Here is a 6,609-nt window from a genome sequence, read left to right as displayed (position 1 = left end):
TAAGGAGATTGATCTCCTGGATATCATGAAGTAAAATAAAATTCTTATTAACAGACATGATGTGGTAGCTTTTAGACATTTTCTTTATTTTTCTTTATAAAACTTTCCTTTTAAAGTTCAGATTTTTTTCCTTGTTTTTCCCCAAATCTCTCTATCCCCTACCTCCTCCTCTACCAAATGAGAAGGCAAGAAAAATGAAATCTGCTATAAATATTTATATTTAAGCAATAGAAATTTTCCTCATTAACTATTTTTCAAAAAGAAAAAAAGAAGAAAGAACAAAATAAAGAAAAATAAAAATTTGCTCTATCTTCATTCTAAATGCATCATTTCTCTAGAGGTAGGTAGTATGTTTCATCATGAGTTCTTTGAAATTGTGGTGGGTTATTTTGTTGATGAGAGTTACTATGTCTTTCAAAGTAGATAATGTTTATAATATTGCTGTAACAGTGTAGATTGTTCTGATTCATTTTACTTCACTTTGTATCAGTTCATATAGTTCTCCCCAGATTTCTCTAAAACCATGCCCTTCATCATTTCTTATAGCACAATATTCCATTACATTTATATACCATAACTTGTTCAGCTATTCCCCAATTGATGAGCATCCTTTTGGTTTTTAATTCTGGGCCAGCACACACACACACACACACACACACACACACACACACACACACAAACACGCTGTAAATATTTTTGTACATATTGATCCTTTTCCTCTGTCTTTGCTTTCCTTGGTGTATAGCCCTAGTAGCAGCACTAGTGGTTCAATGGGCATGTACAATTTAATAGCCTTTTGGACATAGTTCCAGATTGCTTTCCAGAATGGTTGACTTAGTTCACAGCTCCACCAACAGTACATTAGTGTGCCTGTTTTCCAACATCCCCTCTTGCATTGTTATTTTCCCTTTTTTGTCATGTTAGCCAATCTGATGGGTGTGAGATGATATGTCAGAGTTGTTTTAATTTCCATTGCTCTAATTCATGATCTAGATAACTTTTTGTCAGATGACTAACGAAGGCTTTGATTTCTTCCTCTGAAAACTGCCTATTCATTTTATTTCACAATTTATTCATGAAGAATGGCCCTTACATTTTAGAAATGAAACTTTTATCAGAGAAACTTGTTGTAAAATTCTTCCCCAGTTTCCTGTTTTTTCTTCTAATTTTATCTGCATTGCTTTTGTTTATGCAAAGACTTTTAAATGTTATATAATCAAAATTATCCATTTTCCATCCTGTGAACTACTCTTTCTTGTGTTTGGTCATGAACGCTTCCCACCTCTATAGATCTAACAGGGAATTTCTTCCTTCTCCACTAATTTGCTTATGATATTATCCTTTGTGCAAAAGTACCCATTTTGAGCTTATCTTGATATATGATAAGAAATCTTGGTCTATGCCTGGTTTTTGCCAGACTGCTTTCCAGTTTTCCCAACAGTTTTTGGTGCGATAACAGAGCTGCCAGCTGGCACCCAATCTTGTTCCCGGTTCTGGGTCAGGCATTCTTTGGTATGTCTTTTTGTCTCAATGCTTTCATTCAGTGTCAGTTCCCTTATGATCCCTGCATGTCAGAATACTCCCCACTGCCACCACAGCTGCTTTTACTATTGTTATGCCAATCTGTACCTCTGGACAGCCTCTGTCCCCATGTTGGTAGACCTCACAGTCTATATTCCTTAGCTGCTCTAGGCTGGAAAAAATGACTCACTGTGAAATTTTCTTGGCTTTCCTAATTGTAATTCAGTTTGGAGTGCAGGAGATGTGTTGGGTAAGCTGGGCAAAAATGCTGAGTCTTACTTCCCCATTTTTACTAGGCCTCTTGCTTTAAGATATTTTCAAGAGTTATCTCAACAGTTATATATGGGTTAACTTCTACATTAAAATGTTGCTGATCAAGATAGAATCATTTATCTCAAGGAAGCAAGCTCAAAGACCCTACTGTAGTATAAACAAGATAGGAAATAATTTATAATTTCAAGTAAACTCAGCTGTAAGATCTTAAGAGTTGCAAAATCACTAAACAAATGTCTTTAATTTCTTCTTGTTACTTTGTCAGAAGAGTTTGAGATTCTTCTTTACTGTTTTCTTTACTTTCTTAATAGCATATTATGTTATGGAACTTAATCCCCATTTTGTGCCCTCAGTTTGTTAGTTTCTGATGTAGTTAGTATTTGAAGTTTTAATGTCTTTACTTCTACATAGCGAAACCTGATTTTGAAAGTTTTTATTCTAGTTTCCATTGCCCCTGTGGTGAAAGTGCTTCTTATCATCACTGCCTCCATAAATTTCCCAATAACTTTCTCTCCTTGGACTTTCAGTAACTTGCAACTGAATATAGGCTATGCTTCATTATATTATATAACTATGTCCCTTTTTTATGATACTCTTATTGCCTTCCTGTTTTGTTGTCATCCATTACTTCTGCCATTTCTCAAGAGATAAAGCATCACTGAAGGTCATCATGTATGTCAAAAACATCTTTAAAATTAAAAACAATGTGGGCAGGTAGGTGGCACAGTGGATAGAGCACCAGACCTGGAGTCAGGAGGACCTGAGTTCAAATATGGCCTCAAACACATAACACTCACTAGCTGTGTGATTCTGGGCAAGTCACTTAACCCCAATTGCCACACACACACACACACACACACACACACACACACACACACCCCAAAAACAATAGTAATTCAATTCAATTTGGGGGCATTTAATAAGCCTTTACTGTGTTCAAGGTACTGTGATATGTGCAAAGAATACAAGGACAAAATGAAAAAAAAATCCAACAACAATAACAAACAAAAGAAAACTTTCTTCTGTCAAAGAAGTTACACACTCCTGGTTGAAAACCAAATGTAAGAAGATAAACATGTAAATATGTATTGAATAAGAAAAAATCAGGTGCAAATGATAAATGTGTTCAATTCAATTCAATTTAATTCAATGACCATTTATTAAGCATTGAAGTCCTATTAGATGCAGCACTTGAACCCAAAACTTCTTGCTTCCAAGGCTAGTTCTCTATCCACTAAACCATGTTGCCTTACAATGCGGTTTATGATAGATGTATTGTGATATATGAATGGAAGAAAAAATTCATTTTTGTACAGGTCATGATGAAAAGGTTGTCATGAAACTCTTCTCAGTGTGGAAATTGGTTTTCTTCATTGTGTAATCATAACTTTACACATCCTCTTTTAAGTATCAAAGAGAAAAATCACTTCACTTACTTTTCTCTTCCTTGAACACTATTATCTGGGCATTCTACCCACAATCAGACACTCTTCGTTAGATGCATATCAGCTTCAAAAGATTAGTGAGTTCCTCAATAACAAGCAATAGCTGAGTCTTATAGTGCTCCCATATTTTCTCAATAGCTGCAATTAAGTGGCTAGTCTGCAAATTAAAGTTAATGCATTTTATTTTTTTTGCTAATGAATTAACAAGTTTAAATTTCACTTACCTATTATTTCAGTGTTTAACTTTTATTAAAGAACCCTAATCAAGAGATATGAAAATCAATGAATAAAGAGCTTCTTTCCTTTCCTCCTTCCTTTCTTTCCTCTTTCCTTCTTTTCCTCTTTCTTCCCTTTCTTCTTTCCCTCTCTCCCTCCATCCCTCTTTTCTTTCCTTTTTTTTCTGTCCTTCCATCCTTCCTCCCTCTCAAAGGCTGCTAAGCAGTTTGGTGAAAACTGTAAAAATTTATTGCCAACAGTAACGTATTTTTGATAAAGAAAACTCTTTTCTCTAACCTCTGTGTACAAAGGAAATTTCAAAAGCATTTACTATAGCCATAGTGCCTTTTAATTTCTTACCACACAACACATAAATCTTGATGTGTAACTAAATTCTCTCTCTTTTTCTTCTTTTTTACTAGACAGTTTTCAGGAAGGGGAATGGTGAGTTTAATTTGCATCTTGTAAATGCGGGAGAAAGAACATCTGAATAGTTTGTGTACTAGCCAATTTATTTTAGGGTTAGTGAATATAAAATGCCTCTGACTAAATTGTAATATTCATCACAATCTAATCAATTAATAAATCTTAATTGTCTGCTGTGTACTAGACACTGTGCTTGGTCCTGGGGATACAAAGACAAAAATAAAACAGTTCCTGGCAACAAGGTTTTTACATTCTATTGGGAAAAATAACACAAATATGTGGGTGTATGTGTGTGTGTATATATAGGTATACATGTATACATATATAGATATGTAACAAGTGAATACATGAATACATAGCCATTTGAGGAGAGAAAGTGCCAAATGCGCTAGTGTTGGAAAGGCCTCCTGCAGAAAGAGGCCTTGAAGCTCAGCTCTTAAGGAAAGCAAGGATTATAAGAGGCAGGGGTTTTGGAGGAAATGTTTTCTATACATGAGGAATAGCAAAGGCAAAGGTCATGGAAATGGAGGACTTCAAGCCTTGTGTGAAGAATAGCAAGGATGCTGATATGGATATGAATAGTCTATAGAATTTGTAGAAGGAATGACCATATAATAATACTGGAAAGGCTGGATGAAGCTAGGTTATAAAGGATATTAAATGGAAAACAACAGAAACAGCAAGCATATCAAATAAATAATGCCCTATAATAGAATAGAAAAGCATGGAGGACAAATGACTATTTTTGTCATTTTATCCCCAGCTTCTAGCACAGTGCTAGAAATAGTATGCAATTAATAAATACTTCTTGACTGATTGATATCATAATTTAGGAGAGGGCAATTTATATTTAATCAACACTTTCAACAAAACAAAACAAACAAAAAACTACCAGACTATCATAATGCCTAGTAAATAGTACATACTTCATTAAATGCTTGTTGATTGATTGAATTGAATTCTATGATTTGTGATCTTGTAAATTGAATAGAAAATATTTCTAAGAACATTATGGAAGAACAGGAAACAAAATACCTACATCACTAAAAGGCATTCTTGAAGAAAAGTAGTTCTGGATTCACTGAAATGCATAGTGAGATGTAGAGAGGAAAGGGTATAGGTAGCAAAGAAGGATAAACTATTTGGAGGAGATCAAGCCCAAAGAGATTTGAATTTTTTGTTTTGTTAATTTTGTTTGTTTTTGTTTTTAAAGAGAAGAAATTGATGCTTAAACAGTGGGACTCCCTTGGTCAGGGAGAGTTGAAGAAGTATTCTTGAAGTGATGGGAAAGGAAGCATTTCCTTAAAGAGCCCCGGGTCCTGCCAGTAGTCTTCACAGTGCCCTGTTCTTAGCCTTTACTTACACTAATTGTTCATTGTTTTCACTGTAATTCAACTGAACATGAAGTACATCTTAAATGGAACTTTATAAAAAGTTGAAGAAGCCTCATTTGAAGAAAAAAATAATGGAACAACTTTGGCTCAAGCTACCCTAGCTTTTTGTATGTATCCATTTGTATGTATCCTTTATTCAAAAGGATAAAGTGTGAACTTGGTATTTCAGAAAGCATCATTATGACTTTCTCCCTCTACAGAATCAACTTTCTCCAGTGGCTTTAGTTTGACCAACATAGAATCCATTATCCTATGTTAAAATTTGCCTTTCTTATGTCAAAGGAGATTATTGGTAGGTGTGCACTTTGGTAGGTGAAGTTAAATTCAGACTCATATTCATTTACAAATCTCTTGGTCAAGTACTTTAGGATAAGGTCACATATACAAAGTTATTCCATGTATACATAATTTAAACAAGAAAAATATTTTGACTTTCAGTGGTTGTTTCAATGGTCTTTTCACTGCCCCAACAACCTAACAGCTATGGCCCTGCTTCTTAAATGCAGAGAATCAAGCCCTGGACATTTTAAAACCAACTAATTAATAAGTAAGCATGAAGTACCCACTAGATATTGTGGTAGGTCCTGAGGATACACATATAAAATTTAAACAATCTCTACACATGTGCACTTATAAGCATACATAGAATATGCATGAAAATAAACCATGGTTTTATATATATAGGGGAGAAAGTAGTAGCAGCTGGAGATCAAGAAAGACCTTACATAGAAGGTGGTACTGTGTCAACAAATAAAATTCCATTTAGCATTTTTTTCTTAGTGTGTGAACTTTTATTGAAAATTATCTTGTTGATGTTTAGGTATAACTCTTCCCCTCCCCCAACTTCTGACACTAATCTCATTGAACTTCAAAGGAAATGGTAAAAAGCCTTCACTTACATCTTCATTAGGGGGAAAGGAGGAAAAATATTCGAGGGATTATGACTTAAAAAAAGACAAACAAGCATTAAAGCAGAAGATACAAAATATTTCAAAGAGCTACATAATTTATGCATAAGGAATATTATGTATCCCCTGCTTCTCTAGATTTTTGTAATTAGCACTTTTTTGCAGAACAGGACAGCACACAAAGTGGCAAGAAACTACCTGTAAAAATGAATTATAAAGTATGTTAAATACTATTGAAAGTATTGAATCACAGTCCTGAAGGTGTCCTGCAGGATTGTGGAGACATTAGATGCCAACATTCTTACAATATCATTCACCTTCACCTATTTAAATCCTGAGCCAGGCATGGTTAGATAGATAGATGGATAGACAGGCAGACAGATAGATAGATAGATAGATAGATAGATAGATAGATAGATAGATAGA

The sequence above is a fragment of the Vombatus ursinus genome, unplaced genomic scaffold (assembly GCF_900497805.2).
Source record: "Vombatus ursinus unplaced genomic scaffold, bare-nosed wombat genome assembly UNPS02014779.1, whole genome shotgun sequence".
Lineage (NCBI taxonomy): Eukaryota > Metazoa > Chordata > Mammalia > Diprotodontia > Vombatidae > Vombatus > Vombatus ursinus.
The sequence above is the reverse complement of the archived record's forward strand: the minus strand, read 5'-3'. Positions refer to the sequence as shown.